This window comes from Tinamus guttatus, unplaced genomic scaffold (assembly GCF_059628265.1).
Source record: "Tinamus guttatus ecotype Peru unplaced genomic scaffold, ASM5962826v1 Tinamus_guttatus_pri_ptg000123l, whole genome shotgun sequence".
Taxonomy (NCBI): domain Eukaryota; kingdom Metazoa; phylum Chordata; class Aves; order Tinamiformes; family Tinamidae; genus Tinamus; species Tinamus guttatus.
In genome coordinates this window covers 963,779-973,055 of record NW_028288657.1, presented here as the reverse complement: position 1 = coordinate 973,055, position 9,277 = coordinate 963,779, and positions in this window count along the sequence as shown.

Below are 9,277 nucleotides of genomic sequence, written 5' to 3'. Positions count from 1 at the left end.
TGCTCATCGCACATACCTGGCTGCAATGCCTACCAGCATGGATTCTTTCCCCAAATACCTCCCAGCAAGTAATCTTTCTCCAAAAACGAAGATGAGGAGTAGCAGGGCCCTGCTTTAGCAGAAAGCTGCACCATCCGGGTTTCCAGATAAACCATTCCAGCTTTCCCAAGGCCCTTGCACACATACAAGAACGCCGTGTCCTGTGTTTACAGATTGCTGGGCCTTTCCAAAGGGTCTGGATGGTCTTGCTGTGCAGCAGGCAGCCCTAGGATGGACATTTCAAGAGGCAAAGCCAGATAATCTGCAGTGAGCGGCCTTGAAGTCTAGATTGGAAGACCTCTAGCTCCCAAGGGATGAGACAGAACATCACCAGAATTAGCAGAATGGGGCCAAATCCCCTCTCTGGTTTTGTTTTGCCTACGATACTCCAGCAAGCTCAATAATAAGCTAAACGGGACTACTCTGCAGAAGGAAAGGACCAGCCAATAGTCGGTAACCGGCAGGTCAGCACCCTTTACTCATCCCTCTCGCGCCAAGGCAAACACGGCCCCGCGCTAACGCTGCTGTCCGGGTTAAGAGGGGTCTCCCACCACCCAGGCGAGGAGGAGCTGGAAGCAGCACAGCTCCAGGGCTGCTGTTTCTCCAGACCAAAGTTCTTGGGTCATTTTACTGAAGGGTTTCAGCCAAAAGACACAAGGATCTGGGGAAACCGTTCAGAGGCAGGATGTAATAGCTACCAGCTGAGCACGGCGTTCCCTGAGGTGCTAATTAATAAAGCAGCCCGACCACTGCGAGATGCCAGAGCCTAAAAAGCAATGGAAAACGCCAGATCAGGCAGCCCAGGAGCCCCGTGCTCCCAACAGCAGCTTTGCTTTTGATCCCTCAAAGATTGGTGACTTGGAGAGTTGAGTGAGAGCAGGAAAAATTACATTTACTCCAGGGCTTAATGAAGAGTGGGTGAGGGAGGAGAACATTCCCGGAGAGCCCGTTGCTTGGCACGGGGAAGCTGCACTGGCAAGAGGTGTTTTAAGAGCCCATTCGAGCTCTGCCCTGAACGTTACCCATGGAAAACGACCCTTTCCCTATCTGGTAATAGAGTGTCCTGCCTCTCCTCCTCTGTCAGGATCCACCAGGGATCCCTTAAGGCTCCTAAAGGGTCTCCAGAAAAGGGAGTGGAAAAATATCCACGATTCCGTGGATCGTGTCCCCCTGGACATGTTTTTCCCCCAGGTCTCAGAGGGAGCTGCACATGCTGAGCTGCTAAAACAAATCGAAGCTTATATTTACAAGGCATTTCATTTATGCCCTTTATTTTAGGGCTCATTCTTCCCCTTGTGCCCTTTCACTAATGGCCTCTGGACTTGCTACTGACGTAAGCCCAGGAGCACATATTGTGGTCGCTCCATTCAAGAGAATCCAGGACAAAACTTTAAAAACTGATTCAGTAAATTCACTTCAAGCCAGGAAAATACTGCAGGTCTCCTGGCTCTATCCCGTGCCTCAGGCTATAAGATTACTCCCCATCTTTGCATTAACTTGTAATTTAAGGCATGCTCCTGCAAGCTGCTGACTCAGCCCTCTGCTCCAGACGCAGATGGGCTCAAAGGGGAATGCGCAACGATCCAGCTCCAAAATAACATGGAGCTTTTATCTCTTCAGAGAAGTCACTAGGTGAAACTAATACGGCATCCACCTCCCCGTATCAAAAGCTTGCTCCTACCAGCAAGGATTCCCTTTTTAATTTTACCAAATCACCCAGACAAAAGATCAACTCAGACAAGACGCAAAACACCAGCTTTCCGGCTCCCCTCCTTCTCCGGCAACAAAAGGAAAGGCTGGAGCGGTTGGTGTGAGCCCTTTGTGCCTGCACAGCCAGCAAGGCACTGCTCGGCTTGCCTGACACGGGGCATCCATCCATCCATCCGTCCATCCATCTGTCCATCCGGAGGAGGAAATCATTAGCACTCGGCAGCACTTTCCTGCTTGCTTTCTGTTGCACCCATCTCCTGCAAGAAGCAGGTACCTGCAGGGGATACACAATGCGGAGCATCACAAGCGTTTCCCCTCCAGGCAGGATGGATCCGTGTTGCAAGGGACACGGAACGACGCCTTAAGTTTCAGGAATCAATACTATGGATATTGTCTATTGCTTCATGCGAAGCTACACTTAGGAAAGATATGCTGGGCTCTTCCCACAGGCAAGTGAAACACTACATGCTGACACGTGGAAGATTTCCATGTACAACTCCCGTGTAAAACATGGGACTGCTTTGCATGCGGATTCACCAGTTCACACTCGGCCACACGCGGGAGCATTGCCTGGAACAACAGCCTCCCAGGTGAGAACTGGCATTCACCTCTGCAACCCGGAGCTGCAGCATGGTGAAAAACACACCCAGAACAGCTCATTCAGGAGCTGCAAACTTGGAGTCACTGAGGAAGCTGAAACGCTGCTGGGGGCATCCAAACCTTAAACCAAGGCTTGTTCAGTAGGATGTTGTATGGGAGTCAAAGGAAAGAAAGCTCCTAGAAAGCTACTACCTTACTGAAATATGTACGACATGGAACAGAAGACGGTTCAGAGCAGTTGCCAGCTGAGATGGAGATAAACGTGTTCTGCTAAACAGAAAGTGCTGTGGAGAGCCAAGAAAAAGGATGCGCGTAGCCCAGGAATTCCTACTGCCTGCCATTACCTGCTGAGGAAACTATAATCAAGAAGAGCACCTCCAAGAGGCTAAAGATGCTAGTTAGGAAAGGGGGAAAGAAAAGGCGCTTCGGTTTTGTTTTTCAGAACTGCTAAGAACTATTTCAACTGAAGCAACTGACGTTTGCTTGCAGTTCTAGCCCTTCGAGGCACTGATTTACCTTAGAAAGATAAAACTTGCCCATGGATCACATGGACACACGCGGTGTCTTCTCTCCATGTCATAGTTCCAATGCAAATATATTTAATTTTGGCATAGGATCCTAATTTGCCTTATCTCCTCCTGTTGCCCAGCGATGGAGAACGGAGACAAATAGAGAGGTGAATCATGACAACTCTCAGGCTCCTGGCCAGCACCAGCTGGCTTTTGCACAGCCCTTGTGCTGCACTCTTAATAGGAAACAGACTTTATTTCCAAATTTACTTCCAAGACAATTAAGCAGAAAAACAAAAGATTTTTTGGAACTCGGTAGAATTCAGTTCTTGAATTTACAGCTAGTGGATGCAGTTACGATGAACAAAAGCAGCAGTGGCATCTGCAGCTTCAAGACTCGATTCCTCTTCTCCATAAGCACACAAAATCAGATCCTGAGTAAAGACCCTACAGAAAGGCACAAATCCACAGCGACACACACAGATTAATAGCGCTGGAACACACGTGTGTGCAGGCCAGGTTTGGAGAGCACTAGCACAGAGTGGATACCTGCTAAGAAAAAAACCCCTTGCAATACCCCTGCTAGCCATAAAGGGTCTTAAAACAGCCTGACCCAGCGGGGTGCAGAGGCAGGATGGGGGTAACAACCCGCTCCTCCAAGTCAACCCGTGTCCACATTATCCTCAGTGAAGTCAACTAAATTTGGAGTCAGATTATTGAAAGGAATCTGAAAGGAATCTTACTAAGCGGGTGCTCTCACATCTCGGCTTAACCTGCAAGGAATAGCACTTTCAGCAAAACGCGTGTTTTTTCCATTAAATCACCCGTGGACAAGAACGGCATTGTCCTCTCCTGAGTCATCAAGACTCCCTTCAGTTCTGGTGGTTTATCCAAACTCCTAAATTATCTTGAGGATTTCTCTGAAGACCTCATCCCTGCAATCCACCCCAGCCCTCAGAAAACCCCGCACTGGGCTCAGCTGCTTAGCAGACAACTTTGAGAGTTGTCCTGAGCCTTAGCAGCACCTGAATGAAGAATTAAACTTCATATTAACGAGCCCTTTTGGGGATGCACTCCAGCACCACCAGGAACTCCAACCCAAGCTCGCATGACACTCGTTTCTGCAGCAGGAGCCATGCAGCACAGGTCAGTAAAGATGTTGTTTCCCCCCGTGTGCTCCACTACTGCAGTAACAGGCTCATTTTTTATTTCATGTTTTCTAAGTGCTCTCTAGCTTCCAAAGGAGGAAATTCCAGCATGAATTGGGGGTGGTTCTATATAGATGCAATAGATAGATATAGATACCGGCAAGTAGGAACCCTAAAGCAAGTTATTTTCAGGCCCTGTTAGGCACACGTTTGAAAGCAAGGCAATGTCATCTTAATAAGCAGATTGTAGGGATGCTAATTAGGTCTTTTACCTAATACTTTACTTTACACCACAATACTTGTCCAAAGCTAAAGAGCAACAGTTAGTCTTAAAGGTGGTAGTTACCTATAGCAATGCTATAGAATTAGAACTTGGCCGGGGCTGCCTTCATTGCAGAAAGCAGCAGTCCCACGTTGCAGAACTGCAACTTCTTCAGCAGATCCTGCTGCATCTCCTGCATCCACCCCGAGCCCTCCTGCAATCCTGTGCGATCCAGCAGCCGAGCTAAGGAAAACTGCCCTTGGGCTGCAGACTGCTCTGCAAAAGGGCAGAGCATCGCTTCAGATCCAAGAGAGCTGAAGCATCGTCACAGAAAGCAGTTCTTAACCAGGATCTCTCTTACACTTTCTGCCGATGGGAAACATCTGCTCTGAAGCCTTTTCCTCTGAAGGAGCACTTTTCTGCAGGGAGGATAATTTAAACTGCTTGGGGATCTTAGCTGGTAACATTCACACAGTGTTTGCAGCATGTGCTGCAGCTCGCTGGTCTAAATGGAGCGCGTTCTGATGAACTCGGAGCACACACTGCCTCAGCCTGCAGCGGTTTGCAACACGTCCCCTCTGCTCCGTTAGTACGGGGCTGACGGCAAGCAAAGGGAGAAAAAACCCTTTAAACACATCGTGACATCTTTGCAAAGTGACACTGCACATCTGTGCCATCCCGTCCCGCCAAACCAGCCCTCCAGGGAGGGGGAAAAATACGAGAATCATCTACTGCCCTCTCAGTCCAAATCATGCCTAAATCCAGATGCTGGGGGTAGAGAAGGGAAGGATGTTGAAAGAGAAGAGGAAAAAGCAGGATCGAACTTTCAGCCCTGGAGCAGGAGCGGGTTAGGGAGCTGCAGCTCTCGGAGCCCCTTTTCCCGGGCAGGACCCGGCTGCTGCCCCGCGGCAGGACCGCGTTACCTTGGGGTTAGTGGTGCTGGGAGCCGGGGGTGGCCGCGGTCCTGCTGCGCTTCATGAAGCTCCTTGTCCCGGGCCGTCCGAGGGGTCCCCTCCGCGCTGGAAAAGCCCCCGCGGGCCGAGACATTCGCTGCGCTGCGAGAGGCTGCTGCGCCCTGGCAAATTTCACTAGGGTTCGCCCGCAAACCCCTCCCCAGACCCGGCCCCTTCGGCCTGGAGCGGGTGATATCACGGGCTCCTCTGTAACCCGAGCAGAAGCAGCGCGAAAACAACGGGGGGAAAGCGGGGCCGGCGGCTCGTGGAGGTCCCACACGACAGCTATGCAGAACTGCAGCCCCTCGCGGGGAGCCCGCAGCGGCCCCGGCGCGTTTGGGTACCCCGACTTGGCGCCCGGCCTCATAACCAGGGCGTCTTCGGGTTCCCGGGGCTCGTGCTCAAGTTTGCAGAGTGCTGTCTGGAGCAGATCGCATCCAGCTTAACCCTTCAGCACCCAGCAGCTGCCCTTGCAACTGCACCTTGAAACACACCACCAGAGCAGATCAAACCAAGGCAGACCCCTAAAAGAATCCCAGATATTCCTCTCTTTCCACCCAGTGTGTTCTTGGCGCTTAAAAGAAGAGGTTTTGCAACACGAGACATTTGGAGGTTTATGAAATGGTCTAGGCAAGGCCCTCAGATCTCAGCCTAAACCACAAGAACGGAGCAAATCGAGAGCATCTGCAGTGTGAACAGCAAGCAGTGAAATAGTAACGTGGTTCTGGGCTAATTCAAACAGTTTTTCATCAAAGTAAACAGATCAGACCCTATTCTGCAATGAGTGTAAACTTCTGCAATATTGCAAGTAACAGGGGCTTTGTGCTTTTTAACTGCCAATTTTTCATTTAGACTTTTATGACATAAGTGTTCTATTTGTGTTTTCTTTAACAGTGAACTTACCAAAAAAAAAAAAAAGAAAAAGTCTGCAATTCCCATTCCAGAGAACACCTTGCAATTTTGTTTTCCAGGCGCGATGTCCCTGCGAGCAGCAGGTTCTGCAGCCTGCGCCAGCCCCGAATGCTGCTGTCAGCGGAGCTCCACCTGGCGGGTCCGGCCCTCCCGGGGCCGCTCCGGGATGGATTTTGGGGAAAAAGCAGCAGAATCCGCACGGAGCAGAGCCCCTTCAGCCTGGCAGGAAGCTGGAGGCCGGAATGTGTGTGCTGGTGAGGGCAGGACCATGACGGGCTGCAGCAGGAATGCAGCTGCATGGCCGGGTAGCGCGGGAGAGGTCGGGTGAGGATACGGGCAGCAAATGCCGTGCGGGTTTCGAGTTGATGGGGCTGCACGAAGCAGAGCGCCCGCAGGAACCCGCGGAGCTTGCAGCCCAACGCGCCACAGCCGGGGAAGGTTCCTGCAAAGACGAGCGCAGGAGGAGAAAACACAAAAAAAGAAAAACCGAGGAACCTTACACTCAATGCTACATTCTCTGCGGGGAAAAATGCTGCATAGAGGGGTTTGCATCATCTGTCACGTAAACAAGGGAGCAGGAAAACCGCTTGGCAGGCAACGGCCCATCTTGGCATCTTTCAGCCTGTTTAATCATCACCTCGCGGCTCTTTGGGTTCTGTTCCTGCACACTCTCTTTTGGAGACTGCTGCCCCTCGCCAGGCAGGCACAGACCTACCCCGTCCCTTACCCTCTTCCCAGCAGTAACCTGAAAGAAAAGGGACAGGGATGCAGCCGTGTGTGCGGCACGGCCACGGCTGCCAGCAGGCACCGCTTCCCCGTGCTTGGGGACTCCACATAAGCTGGGTATTTCCATGCCAAATACTGGAACAAGTAGCAGCTGCGGCTGAATCCGTCTCCTGGCCGTGCACGCAGCAACCACAACCCCTATCGGATCCGTCACCGCAGCCTCCGCGTCTGCCCGAACACACACCGTGCCCTACGGACGCACCGAGCGGTCACGGTCCGTGCTTCCCAAAATTAGCTACGCGCTATTAGGTTCTCTAATCTCCTCCAATCTGCAGCTCTGTCCAAAGGGCAGGCTCGTTGCCTACCCGAGCCTCGTGTTTTCACCCTGTAGACTCTCTGGAGCCGCAGGTCCAGGTCTCACCCAGGTCGACTTGGCCTTTCCGATTCACAAAGCCGAGCTCCACGGAGGTTGCTCTGCACGGAGATGATCCAGGTGATGCCCAAGGAGCTGAAGGACCTGGCTGCTCTGGGGAGGGTGTTAAAGACACGTGGCAATTTTCACACCGGTTGGCCCTAGTGAAGAACTCCTACAATTGGAGGGCTGCATATCTGCTCTTGAGCTCACAGGATGGCTAATAAACACCAGAGCTTCTGAAGAAGGAGGCCTAGAGACCCCTCAAAAGAGACATAGACTGTGTTGGTTTATAGAACACCTTAACCCCTACCAGAACTGCTTAGACTTTTGCATAAGGAGCTGGGCAGTGGCTGTGAGCGGCTCTCCCGGATCCGACACTCCTGTTCGCTGCTGTTTGGTCACTGCTCTGCCCTAACCAGACCCACGTGGTGAAACCCCTCAATGAAGCCCCAGCACAGGGTTGGCTCCTGGTTTACGACGCTTACAGGACAGCAGCTGTTGCTTCTCAGTCCCAGGCAACTTGAAGAACAGAGACAGCAAATACATCTTTCTTGCAGTTCTGTCCTTAACCTTTTAAGGAAGAGGGGGAAAGAAAGGCCAGTTAACACTGAAGTCTTCCAACTGGAATGCAAGCTTCCTGTTTTTCCAGGCCAGGGAGGACGCAGGCACTGCAAGCTCTTTCCATCCCCGGTCCATGACAACGATTACTCAGAGCTCCCAGCTGTCCTGGGGCAGGGGGGCAGCCACAGCCTCCCCCGGCACGGCAGGGTGACGGAACGCAGGCAGGACGCGCGTCCGTCCCGCTCCCGATGGGATCCCGCTGCGTGACCCAGGCGTCCAGGAGGAGACGAGCAAAGGAGGGCTTGAACACACACCTTTGCCACTGGAAAATAAATAAACAACAGAAAAAGAATGAGGTTTCTAGAAAGCAGAGTTTGAAAAATCGGGCCTCACTGATGTGACTTGGGACCCACGGCCCTGAGCAGACAGGACCAGCCTCCCTCCTGCCCAGGCTGCAGCAGGATCCGCAGCAGGACCAGGGAAAGGGGCAGCAGAGGAGAACGGAGATGAGAGGATAAAGGCTCTGGAGGTGGAAGGATGCTCAGAAGCACCAGGGCTGATCTGTGTTACCCAGACGAATGCCACCCCAAAGCAGCAAATTCCCCTCTCACCCTTGAAAGCCATTATAGAAACATCTGGTGGAAAGTCCTGGGTGCTGATTCACTGCAACGGGCCAGAGGACGTGTCCCAACAAGGACAGTCTCTACCAGAAACCTCTGCAGAAACCTGAGCAATTAGCTCAAGGACAGAGGCTCCGGCTGCTGGTGTAGTTTGCAGGAGGACTGAAGCGAGGGCAGGACGCGGGTGTGGAGGGGACACATCCAGGCAGGAGACGCGTTACACACCCTTGGAAACGCTCCGCTTCCTTAACATCCCCGATCTCTATCTGCTTCTGAAGGAGCCAGGTATTCTCAGGTTTATGGCATGCCCAGGGCTGGCAGGGTGCCCGCCACAGCCCACCCGAGGGGCAGGAGTCCCAGCATGGGCGACGTCCGCACGGCAAGAAGGGCCCGCGGGGCAGCGGAGCCGGAGCACGGGGCCTGGCGGAGGAAACAGCTGGAGCTGGAGACTCGAGTCCTGCCGGCTTTGGCACGCAGGGAATCCGGAGGCGGGAGCTTGCAGGACCCTGGAAAGCAGAAGCGGTTTAGGAGGATTCGGGGTGTCTGAATGGCCCGTGTGTTTGCACCTCGTGCGTATTTGCGTGCTGCCCCGTGCAGCAACCGCGTTTCGAAGCTCGGGGTCCTAAAAACCTCCTGCAGTTCAGCCACGGGATAGCGGCACCGCTGCTCAACCCCGTCCCAAGAGCCTTCCCAGCGCTGCTTCCCACCAGCCCAAAGGCCACGGAGCACGTGAGGAAGTCGGCACCGTCCTCCTGTTCTCCGAACACGGGGAGGGTGACCTGGAAAAGCAGGCGGGTCGGAGCAGGTCCCACGGGGGCGGGT